The 13,189-nt window shown below is 35.3% G+C and overlaps 1 protein-coding gene across 1 annotated transcript in view; it reads left to right on the top strand.

Annotated features, from left to right (window-relative positions):
* Window positions 1–1,220: 1,220 nt before the first annotated feature.
* Window positions 1,221–13,189, top strand: part of LOC131990087 (FH2 domain-containing protein 1-like) — a 38,720-nt gene continuing 26,751 nt past the window's right edge. Inside the window, exon 1 of the mRNA XM_059355488.1 lies at window positions 1,221–1,410. The gene's annotated coding sequence lies outside the window, so the exon portion shown is untranslated. The remainder of the gene's footprint in view (window positions 1,411–13,189) is intronic.

The raw sequence follows: 13,189 nt of genomic DNA, 5'->3' as shown, positions 1-13,189 counted from the left end.
ACAGTGCTGTAAACTTCAAGTTTTGTATTTTTTGTGTCATATTTGTATGTTTTGACTTGAGAAATATACAAACTATTGTAATTTTCTGTTGTCCTTGATATTCAAGCAAGTATACTTATGACACCATTCATTTATAATATCGCAATCGCAAATCGCAATATAGTCCACAATAATCGCAATCGCACATTTTCATCAAATAATGCAGCACTAGTATCAAAGGTCGGAGGTCAGCTGAGACAGAGTGAAGGACGTGGTGGAGAGAAACTCAAGTTCTGTCAGATTATAAGGTTCATTTACACTTTACACAACTTTACAATATGTAAATATTGTATTTTTTGCTGCACTATTTATTTCCCAACTTTAGTGACATTGCATATTTTCAAATCAAACTTTATTTATAAAGCACTTTTCATACAGTAGATGCAACACAAAGTGCTGTCAAAACGATCTTTAGTGTGTCCATCATACGCTGCTGTCACCTTGAATTCTCCAGGAAAACTCCACAGGGAATGAAAAAAAAGAAGAAATTTGCTGTTAAACACAGCGTCCATTTATTCTCAGTTTGCCATAGAAGCTTATGAGAAGTTTTCACGAAGGGTTCAAGGTAACCAGGAGCAAATGTCATAATAATAAAGTATTTTTTCTCTTTTGCAACAATAATATTCTGCATGAGTAAACTGTCACTTCTTAGTGTGTGTGTGTGTGTGTGTGTGTGTGTATGTGTGAGTGTGTGTGTGTGTGTGTGTGTGTGTGAGAGGGAGGCCTGACTGGTTATTTTGCCAAAGGCGGGGCTGGAAGAGCTTATCTGGGACACACACACACACACACGCACAGTTAGTAAATTTGACATTAAGCTGTGTGTGTGTGTGTGTGTGTGTGTGTGTGTGTGTGTGTGTGTGTGTGTGCGTGCGCGTGCGTGCGCGTGCGTGTGCATGTATCCTAGCAGGTGGGCGTGTACGAGAGAAAGCGCTTTCCCTTCCACCTGAGTGATCACGCATGCGCAGGCTGTCTCGGGTCCGCACCTCTCTCTCTCTCTCTCTCTCTCTCTCCTCTCTCTCTCTCTCTCCTCTCTCTCTCTCTCTCTCTCTCTCTCCTCTCTCTCTCTCTCTCCTCTCTCTCCTCTCTCTCTCTCTCTCTCTCTCTCTCTATGTCTCTCTCTCTCTCTCTCTCCTCTCTCTCTCTCTCCTCTCTCTCTCTCTCTCTCTCTCTCTCGCACGCACGCACCCGCACGCGCTCTCAGCCGGTGTCAGTGTGTCGGTCGGCTGTGTCTCGCGCGCTGGGAGCTCGTGGATGCCAGCCGGAGTCAGTAAAGGTGGATCAGTAAATCTTGTTTTTCGGTATATTTGGACGTTTTGTGACGGAGGTTGTTGTGACGGAGGTTGTTCCGCGGGGCTGGAGCTGCTCTCTCCGGTAAGTTGTCCGGTAGATCCTCCGGTAAACACTCTCTCCTCTCTCAGCTGTTGATTTCACGCCAACAAGCCGTTAAACACGGCTTAGACACTCCACCAACCAGACTACATGCTAATTATCACATTATCTCACAATCAGCTTCCCACCAGCCTCTATAATATTCATATAGTTGCTTATAATGTGGCGCACCATCTATTTAATCATTCGGCGATTATTATGTGACAATAAAACTGACTTAACCCATAGGAACCTATGGTGACACGGTGTCACAAACATTTTAAATGTTCTAGTAATGTCCATGTTTGTTTTATTAAGTACATAAGTGTGTTTTTCAGTGTTTTGCAGCTACAGTAGCTTGTTGAGAAGCCATTCATATTTATTTATTATTTATTTATTATCATTTTGTTACTTAAAAACAAATCTGAAATGGAAATTGTTGTCTAACAAATTAGACTATTAAAGTCACAATTATGATATATGTTATGGATATTAAAACAAAAAGGCAAATGGTGATTTGTTTTATGTATAATTGATTTGATTATTATTTTGTTACTTTAAAAAAAAGGAAAAATTGTGTCTCTGTAAGCAGAAAATGTGTCTAGTTTATTCATTTAAAAATAAGAAATATCATAAACATAAATACCATAACAGCCCAATGTCACATCACAGATCTTTGACATTTAGGGCTAGTATTTTTAAAGTTAAAGTAGTTGAATCTATCATAATCATATTCACCAGGAGGCTATTTAATGCATTTGTCGCTCTAGATCAAAAAAATATTTCTAGAATATTCCTCCGGTTTGTTTTTGATGTGATGAGTTTGTGTTTTTTGGCTGTGTGATGTTCAATGTCTTTGTTTATATATATAAGCTACATAAATATTGATTCAGCAGACCTATAGAGAGATATTGTGCTGTATTCTTACAATATTTATACTAGTTCCTGCAGTGTCTTTGTGGTGTTTATGGTGCTCAGTGACCATAAACTGTGTATTTGCTGCTCAGAATAGAGTTTATTTATGTTTTTATCCTCTAAAATATAGAAATAATGATTTTTAGTTTGTCTGTAATGCATTTGGTTCTTTATCTTCATCTAATATCTCTTTAATATATTTGTAATATGTCTTTGTGTTCACTAGTGCTGTTCTCGCCTTTTAATCTAGGGTGATTGCTATAATAATAATAATCATATAATTGTTATTATAACACTGACTCTGTGGTGTTTCATCTTCTCTGCTGTTTCTTTTACACTCCTAATATTGTCTGCAGTGTTTTAATTTGCTTTATGTCTACATCCGTGTGTCTCCACCAGACTCCATTCACAAATCTGTCCATTTAATCTGGTGCCTCTTGCTGTCAAACACTTTGTGCAGCCTGACTTTTGACATTTCACGGGTCACCGTCTTCTGCTGGATTTGGTAAAAGTTAAATCCACCAAGCTGCTTTTATTCTGACTGAAATATCAGCTCTCTGTATTTTATTCAAAGCTCAAACCTGTAAGAGAATACATGATCATCATTCCAAGTCAGTCATTTAATCAATTTAGTGTTTCGAGTACACTGCAAAAAAGCCAACTTGTATTTTTTGGCCTAAAACAGTGATTTAAGTTGGTAAAACTTGGAAATATAAATGATTGACATTTAGGGCAATAATGTAAGTTAGCACAACAAAGGAAGCCAGTTGTCTGCTCAAAAACAAGTTGGTGAGTTGTTGTTACTTATATCTTTAAGTTGGGGTTCACAACAAGGGACAATAGTTCTGATAACTCTTATTTCTTTGTTGGGAAATGCGGGAAAGCGGTGAAATTCTGTCATTAGCGAAAGCTAGCGGCTAACTGACACTAGCGGCTAACTGATGCTAACGGCTAACTGATGCTAGTGGCTAACTGATGCTAGCGGCTAACTGATGCTAGCAGCGCTGCTTGTTACAGCTACAAGAGTAGCCATTAGCGTATCAATGCTAACTCAAAATTGTGGTAGCAACATTAGCTACCACAATTATAATATATTAGCATAGCGGCGTTACAATCGTGCCAATTCAGCACATTGCAGAAGTTAGCAGAAGTAAGGATTAAAAGTTATTACAATGTAAAATTATAAGTTAGTACAACTTACAGTTGAGTTGACAAAAATCTGAATTCAGAGTTGAGCAAACTCAAAAACAAAACTTAAAATATTTAGTTTAATTGTCCAACTTAAAAAATTTTCGAAGTTTGTTGCCTTGAAATTTTGAGTTCACCCAACTTTTCTTTTTTTGCAGTGTGGTTGTAAACTTGACTTTTCTTGAGTCTTTGTAATAATTTTAACAGATTTGCACTCCTCTCTCTACTTTTACGATAAATTAACAGGTGAACGTTGTAATTCACTAACTGTTGAACTTCATTCTGCACCAGACTTCATGCTTTTTTGCTGTAATTATGAAAAAAACCCCATGAAATCTCACAAATGTCCAGTTTCTATCTTACGTAGGGATTTAGATGGTTTTCTTGATCATTTCTGGATCATTGAATTCTTTCTTCAATGTTTATTGATTATTTTGTGTAGATTCTTGGATGGTTTCTTAGATATCTTTTGGTTATTTGAAGCTAGATTGTTGATTGTTTTTTGTCATATTTATCTGTAATTTCTGGGAAGATTCTTGGATGGTTTCTTGGATATTTATTGGTTAAATGTGGGTAGATTATTGGATTGTTTCCAGGGTAGTTACCAGGTAGATTATTGGATGGTTTATTAGATATTAAACTGTAATTTCTGGGTAGATTATTGGAAGGTTTCTTGGATATGTATTTGTTTTTCTGAGTTGATTCCTGGATGTTTTTCTTGGATATTTGTAGGTAATTTCTGGGTATTTTTTGTATTATTTCTTGGATATTTATTTGGCTTTCTGGGTAGATTCTTTGGTTGTTTCTTATCTAGTTATACATATTTATATACTTTTATGGATGGTTTCTTGGCTATTTATATGTAATTTCTGAGTAGATTATTGGATGGTTTCCTGGATATTTGTTGATCATTTTGGGGGAGATTTTTTGTATTCTTTCTGGGTAGATTGTTGGATGTTTTTCTTGGATATTTATTGTTTGTTTTGTTTTTTTGGTTTATTCTTGGATATTTTAGATTTATTGGATGGTTTCTTGTATAATATACAGGAATGTTTTCTCTTTTATGCATTGCTGGATAAAGTGTGTGTGGTTTCTAGGGCTGGGCAATATATCAACATAAAAAATATATCGATATATTTTTAAATGTGATATGGAATTAGTCCATATTGCATATATAGACATAGTTCAATTTTTTCTTTCTTTATATATAAATGCTGCCCTTACTAGGGTTTGACATATTTAGTTCTGTTGTACATTTAGTAATGTTTGTTATTTTTTTCTCATATAAATATATTTATTTCGCAAAAGATTGGCCTATTTTATTCCGTAGGCTATTTTTATTTAAGACTTTTTATTTTAAAAACGGTTAAACGGTTTCAATAAAACTACTTGTGTCATGTCATATTTGACTTTGACTGAACATTTGATCTCACTTTGTGATAAAAATATCAGGATATACACTACCGGTCAAAAGTTTTAGAACACACCAACTTTTCCAGAATTTAATTGAAAATGATGCAGTTTAATGTCTCAGTGTACTCTGAAATTAATGCACATTTGCAACATTTAAAATTCTTTATTGAGCATGATAGTGTTTTGAAAGTAAAAAAAAGATTCAAAATCACATTTTATGTTGGACTAAAGGACTAAAAAAAGACACAAAATGACAAAAAAAGACACAAAATGACCAAAAAAAGACACAAAATGACTAAAAAAAGACACAAAATGACTAAAAAAAGACACAAAATGACCAAAAAAAGACACAAAATGACTAAAAAAAGACACAAAATGACTAAAAGAAGACACAAAATGACTTCCAAAGACATGAAAAGAATTCAAAAATGGACAAAATAGCCCAAGACTCCATAGAGTTAAGTTGTTAACCCATTTCTTGTTCCCTGAAAAAGGCCTACTTGTATAATTCTGAAATGTACATTATTTTCCAGTTTTGGTTAAGCTTACCTTTTTTTATTTACCTCTGGCAGTTCACCACTTACCTTTGGACCCTTTCAAGCTGTTCATTTGACTTGAACTGCTTGAATTTCAATAAAAAACTGGAAAAATTGGGCTGTTCTAAAACTTTTGACCGGTAGTGTATATATATATATCGATATTCAGCCTAAATATATCGGGATATGACTTTTGGTCCATATTGCCCAGCCCTGGTGGTTTCTTTGGCAGATGAACAGGTGTGTGTGTGTGTGGTTGTGGTTGTGTGTGTGTGTGTGTGTGTGTGTGTGTGTGTGTGGTGCTGGTTCTCCCCCCAGGCCTCCCAGCAGCCTGTGTCCAGGCTGCGGTGCTCCCTCAGCGGGCTGAGCGTTCAGCGTGACCCCCTGACCCGCCTGGAGCTCCTCTGGAGGTCACCACCGTGACATTTGGGACCGCCTGTCTGTCTCTGGTCTCTGGCTTTCTGTCGCCATGGTAACCCCCGGAGACGAGACTGTAAAACACGGCAGTAAACTAAATCTCCCTCTCACTTCCTCTGTCGGAGAAAAGAGGCGATTTTTGTACTTTTTTTAACACTTTTTTTGGCCCAATGGAGCCAAAAACACCCCGAGACACAACTCAGTGTTTTCATGCTAATGTTGTTTAAAAAGCAGTAGTTAGACACATCAATGTGGGGGGTCCACACACACACACACACACACACACACACACACACACACACACATTCTTGTACTTCTATCTTTGTGAGGACCCTCATTGGAGCAGTGAATTCCCATACAAGGTTATAATAGTTTTGAATTTTTCATTAGTTTTAGTTTTAATTTTGTTGTGAATTTTTGTTTTCATATTTAGCTAGTTTTTAATGAGTTTTTAGAGTGAGTTTGCTAGTTTTAGTTTAGTTTTTATTAGTTGTAGTGTTTTGTAATGGGGTATTTGTTGGGTGGGAGATTAAAAGAGGTCACAGTAAATTTTGCCTTTATTTCCTTTGTCTGATCCATCTTCATTATGTATGAAAAAAGTTGACAAAGACGAAAAGAAAATACATTTTCACTATAATTTTAGTTAGTTTTGTAACCACACAATACAGTTTCAGTTAATTATCATTATCATGTGACCTTTAACCCTTAAAACAAAGTCTGGAATCTAAAAAAAGCCTTTAAAGAAGTGAGGACTGGCCGAAATGTCCTCACTTTGTAAAAATGTCCTCACTCTGTTGGTTAAAAATGTGTTCTGGTCCTCACAATGTAGGAAGTACAAGAACACACACACACACACACACACACGTTTACTGCTGTTAGTGTGGTAAATAAGACCGAGGCCTTCTCCTCCTCCTCTGGGACTTTATTTGGATTTCCAGGGAAACTGAGACTTTTTGTTTGTGCTCCGTCTGATTCTCGATACTTTCTGGAAACAGTTTTCAACTTATTTTCCAGAGAATTATTGGGTCGATTCTTCTATAGTTTCTTAGGTGTTTATTGGAGATTTCTGGGCAGATTTTTGAATTTCAAAGTAGGTTCTTGGAGGCTTCATTGGACATTTATTACTGTGTTAAAGTGTTAATGTGTTTTAGTCTTTTTGGTCATTTAATATCTTTTTTGGGTCATTTTGTGTTTATTTTAGTCATTTTGTGTCTCTTTTTGGTCATTTTGTTTCTTTTTTTTGGTCATTTTGTGTCTTTTTGGGGCATTTTGTGTCTTTTTTTGATCATTTTGTGGTCATTTTGTTTTGGGTTTTTTTAGTTATTTTGTGTCTTTTTTTGGTAATTTTGTGTCTTTTTTTGGTCATTTTGTTTCTTTTTTTTTCTTCTTTTGAGACTTTTTGTTTGTGCTCCGTCTGATTCTCGATACTTTCTGGAAACAGTTTTCAACTTATTTTCTAGAGAATTATTGGGTAGGTTCTTCAATAGTTTCTTAGGTGTTTATTGGAGATTTCTGGGCAGATTTTTGAATTTCTAAGTAGGTTCTTGGAGGCTTTATTGGACATTTATTGGGTAAATTATTGGTTGGTTTCCTGCATATTTATTGGTATTGGTTGGTATTGGTATTGGTTTTTTGGTACTTTTATTACAATTTATATATGTATTAGTTATTCCTGGGTAGATTATTAGATGTTTTCTTATATAGTTGTTGGGTACATTATTGGATGATTTATTGGATATTTATTGATCATGTCTGGGTAAAACGTGTCTCCATGTCTTGGTATTGGTTTGTTCTGGACTGATTATTGGATGGTTTCTTAGATAATTATTAGATGTAAGTAGATATATTAGTAGATATATCTTGGATGATTTCTTTGATATTTATTTCTAATTATTGGGTAGATTATTGGATGGTTTCTTGATTGGTTTCTGGACGTGTTATTGAATATTTGTTGATTATTTGTGGGTGGAATTCTTTAATCGCTTATTGGATATTTTTAGCCATTCCTGGCTACATTATTGGATGTTTTTTTGCAGAGTTTTATTGGATATTTATCAGTTTTTTTTCTTGGTAGATTAATGGGTGGTTTCTTACAAAGTTATTGGGGTTATTAGATGTTTTTTGGGATACTTGTTGGTAATATCTGTGTAAAAAATTTTTTCTTTAGTAGATATTGATCAGTTCTGGGCAGATTCTTGGTTATTGATGGTTCATCGATAGATGTTGGTTTTTCAGATATTTTTTGGTTATTTCTGGACAGATTATTTGACAGTGGGTTGGATATTTATTGGCAATTGTTGAGTTGATTATTTTGGTTAGTTTATGAGATAATTATTGGCTGTTTCTCGCTAGATTATAGGATGGTTTATTGGATATTTATTGGTAGATTATTGGATGATTTACTGGATATTTATAGATTTTTTTCTCAGCGGATTGTTGGATGGTTTCTTGGATATTAACTAGTAATTTCTCTGCAGATTATTGGATATTTATTGATTATTGTTGATTGTTGGATGATTTACTTGCTATAAATAGTTGTTTTCTGGGTAAATATTTGGATGGATATTAACATTGTCCATTTTGGCTAAGCAGCTCCTATAATATGATCAATATAGGTGATTATGCTAATTTATGCTAATTAGTTTAATTACACAAATTGCCCAACATATGCAAATAAGCATCCAGCAGTTTCTGCATTCTGGGGACCCATACTATATATTTCTATCATAAAAATTTGGTGTGCTTCTTGGATATTTTCTGCAGAGATAATTTCTAATATTTCTTTGTTCGTTGGTTTTAATAAACTTTTAAGTAGTTTGGCCCATTTTATTTACAATTAAGTGTGACAGTTAATGAGCTTGGGAACAAATTTAGTTATTTCTTAATTGAGTTCCTGACTTGTCTTTACACTGAAAAAAAAGAAAAGTTGCGTGAACTCAAAATTTCAAGGCAACAAACTTCGATAAAATTTTAAGTTGGATAATTAAACTAAATATTTTAAGTTTTGTTTTTGAGTCTGCTCAACTCTGAATTCAGATTTTTGAACTTATAATTTTACATTGTAATAACTTTTAATCCTTACTTCTGCTAACTTCTGCAATGTGCTGAATTGGCACGATTGTAATGCCGCTATGAAATGTCAGCTAATGTTGTGACCACAATTTTGAGTTAGCATTGATACGCTAATGGCTACTCTTGTAGCTGTAACAAGCAGCGCCGCTAGCATCAGTTAGCCGCTGATTTTAAAGTCTCTACATGTTCGAGCCTTTTAATTTTAAACAACAGTGAGTTTGTTGGTTCTGTACTTTTATTTGTTTCATTAGAGTTTCACCTGCAGGAAGTGAACTGTAGAAGAGTTGTAACAAGCAGCGCCGCTAGCATCAGTTAGCCGCTAGCATCAGCTAGCCGCTAGCTTTCGCTAATGACCGAATTTCACCGCTTTCCTACATTTCACAACAAAGAAATAAGAGAATTGAAAATTGGAACATTTTCTTTTTTTTGCAGCTGCACAGCTTGTATTTTGTGCCTATAATTTTCAATGTAATAATTTTAAAAGAATTCTTGAATTACACTTTTAAATATCAAGCAGTAGAAGATCTGAGAGTTTGTTTTTAACTCCAATAGCTGATTTTAAAGTCTCGACATGTTCCAGCCTTTTAATTTTAAACAACAGTGAGTTTGTTGGTTCTGTACTTTTATTTGTTTTATTAGAGTTTCACCTGCAGGAAGTGAAGTGTAGCAGAGTTGTAACAAGCAGCGCCGCTAGCATCAGTTAGCCACTAGCATCAGTTAGCTGCTAGCATCAGTTAGCCGCTAGCATCAGTTAGCCGCTAGCTTTCGCTAATGACTGAATTTCACCACTTTCCCGCATTTCCCAACAAAGAAATAAGAGTTATCAGAACTATTGTCCCTTGTTGTGAACCCCAACTTAAAGATATAAGTAACAACAACTCACCAACTTGTTTTTGAGCAGACAACTGGCTTCCTTTGTTGTGCTAACTTACATTATTGCCCTAAATGTCAATAATTTATATTTCCAAGTTTTACCAACTTAAATCACTGTTTTAGACCAAAAAATACAAGTTGACTTTTTTTGCAGTGTATTTTCCAGTGGTTTCCTGGAACATGTTACCATGTGTTGACTGGCTGACCTGCTGCAGTAATCCTGGCCCCGAGGCGTTGGAGATGTGTCACTGCTGGAGGAAGCGTGGAGCTAATCTGTCAGAGTGCTGAGCAACAAGCAGCCGGCCTGTAAACCTGCACAAATCCCAAAAGAGGAATATTTAAAGCTGCTGTGACTCACGAGTCACTGATCGTCTCGTTTCTCCTCCAGAGCTGCAGTAGCAGCAGCTTCATCACACGTTTCAGCTGAAGGTGTAAAAGATGTCACAGTCATAATATAATAATATAATAATATAATAATAGTTCCTCTCTCTGACGACTGACTGCAGCTGCTTCACACTCTCACTCTGAAATATGTTTCCTGATCAACACCAGAGAGTCATTTGTTGTTTAAATAATCAGACTAAGAAACAAATCTGCTTTTTATAAGTTTATTGTTGGCTGAACAGACACAGATTTAATATGGAATTATTATATTTAAAAATTATTTGTGCTCTATGCATTCAATTCATTTCCAGAAATTAATCAGATTTTTTTTTAAATTTTATTTAAACAACTCAGAATTAGTTTTTTAAACATTTAATTTAATACCAACAACAACAACTAGAAAATTTCCTCTGGGGAAATTCTGAAAGGGCCACGGGGGCTACTGCAGGTGTGTGTACACTATGATGATATTCTTCAGAGATTTCAAATTATGCCCTTTAACCTCAAAATTGTGTGTGTGTGTGTGTATCTGTAACTGTAATCACATCAAAGATCAAAGCAATCAACAGAATTAACTGACACCTGTTAATGAAAGAGTGACAGCAGCCAGAGGTGGACTGGAATTTCTGGCCTCGAACAGAAAGCATTTTTGGCAAAACCATAATACCTATCATTGATCCGACTTCACTTTGAGCGTCCTGAGTTCTTCCTGAACGTCTACATATGTTTTTTTTTTAAGAAAAATGAAAAAATAGCTTTGTTAGAGCGATCTAAAAAACTGTTACATTTCCCTTATTCCATAATCTCCCTGCGTTTTTAATATGGGAGCCAATGAGGCTGTTGGTGGTGTTGGTGGATCATCTGTGCGTCCTACGCCCAAACTATAACTCTGACAGCTTTACCAGAGGATTGTGAGGGAGAAGACTCATTTTCCTACGTTTCTATGTATAAATTATTTCTGTAGAGTGGAATTTGCGGCCTGGAGCACAGTTTTCAAATTTATTTTTTGACAGTTTTTTCTCTCCCTCTACACTCTGGTGATGATGTCACACACTCTGACACGAACATTCCGTGCAATACACACCCATTATAATCTCAGAATTTCTCCAAAAATGATCATGGTCATTGAACAGGGATTGATAAAAAACTATATGACCTATCGAAACGTGGATTAACACACTGATACACAAGACTTGTGTCTACTGTTTAAAGTTTAAATGGAGTCTCTAGGTGAAATTATGCCGGAGAAGTAGACGTCTGAAAATCTCCAATTATTGTTCTTTTTCGCTCATTTTTTGTCTGCCGTCCCATTCATTTCAATGCAAAATTTTGGGCAGTTTTTCGCGAAAAATTCGTATTCTGTAGAGAAAAGTAATAGCACACCGATCCCGATCAAACCGCACGTTTTGATATATAATTTGTCCTGCAACTCTTCAAGTTGTAGGACTAGTAGCGGGACGAAATTGCGTCCGGAAGAGGAAGAAGAAGAAATCCACAGTATAACAGTAGTGCAGCACTGGTCCCTGCAGATATTGCTGTATGGGACCAGTGCTGGGGAGATTGCCCCGAGGCCCTAATAATAAAAATAATAATAATGAGATTTTTTTAGCACTTTTCATGCAATAGGTGAAGCCTAATTTTCTGAAGAATAAGAAAATAAAGTCAACAAGTAATGGAAAATAAACAATAAAAAAGCATACCATAAAAAGACAGAAGATGATAAAATACATGACATAAAGTTTAAAAAAAAAAAACAGAAACCAAAAAGAATAATAAAAATGAGAAAATTAGTAAGAAAAAATAAGAATTATTTTATTTAAAACAACAAATAAATAAATTATAATAACTAATAACAATAATAATAATGAACTTTATTTATTTAGTTGTTTTTTTATACTACATGTGGAACTCAAAGTGCTTTACAAATAAATAAAGGGAAATAAACAAATTAATTACACAACAAAAAGACAGCAGATGATAAAACATGAGTGAAAGGAATAAAAAAAAGACTAATACAAATAATAGAAATAAGAAAATTTGTAAAAAAAAAAAAAAAAAAAGTAAGTAATTATAATAACAATGACCTGTAATTTAAAAATGTTTACAGAGCTTCTTTTTTTTTTGGAGCATTTTCTTTTTTTGCTTGTATTTTCTGCCTATAATTTTCAATTTAATAATTTTTAAATAATTCTTGAATTACACTTTTAAATATCAATCAGTAGAAGATCTGAGAGTTTGTTTTTAACTCCAATAGCTGATTTTAAAGTCTCGACATGTTGGAGCGTTTTCATTTTAAACAGCAGTGAGTTTGTTGGTTCTGTACTTTTATTTGTTTTATTGGAGTTTCACCTGCAGGAGGTGAAGTGTAGAGGAGTTGTTGGTGTCTGTCGGAGGATCTGCTGCAGATCTTTTCGTCTCCGTCTGGAAACTTTCTCCTCTCGACCTCAGTCGTCTCTCCTTCAGCAAACCTGCACTTATTTTGTCCCGACTCACCAGTTTGGATTGAAACTTTCATATTAAAATGCCAGAGAGGGTTTTGTTTTTCCGCCGAGTCACCGGAGAAAGTTCAGAATGAATCGACAGCTGCTGCGTCGCTGGAAAATAGTCTTAATGTGAGTGACGGCTGCTGTCAGATGCTGGTTCACTGCAGCTCACAGATCACATCAGCATCAACTTCATAGTGAGCCTAGGATCCATGAGGAGGACTTTAGTTTGGATGTTTTGTCCTGTAAAAGTCCAGCAGCGGCTCTTTGTTCTTGGAGACTCACCTGGAACCTGCTGCAGGTGGCAGTTTTTGTGAGTTGTATAAAAGATTAAGGCTGCTTTATTAGGGTCAATCTCACCGAGCACTGGTCCATACAGCAATATCTGTAGGGACCAGTGCTGCACTACTGTTATACTGTGGATTTCTTCTTCTTCCTCTTCAGGACGCTTTTCGTCCCGCTACTAGTCCTACAACTTGAAGAGTTGCAGGACAAATTATA

This window comes from Centropristis striata, chromosome 17 (genome assembly GCF_030273125.1).
Source record: "Centropristis striata isolate RG_2023a ecotype Rhode Island chromosome 17, C.striata_1.0, whole genome shotgun sequence".
In the NCBI taxonomy this organism is placed as follows: domain Eukaryota; kingdom Metazoa; phylum Chordata; class Actinopteri; order Perciformes; family Serranidae; genus Centropristis; species Centropristis striata.
The sequence above is the reverse complement of the archived record's forward strand: the minus strand, read 5'-3'. Positions and strand labels throughout refer to the sequence as shown.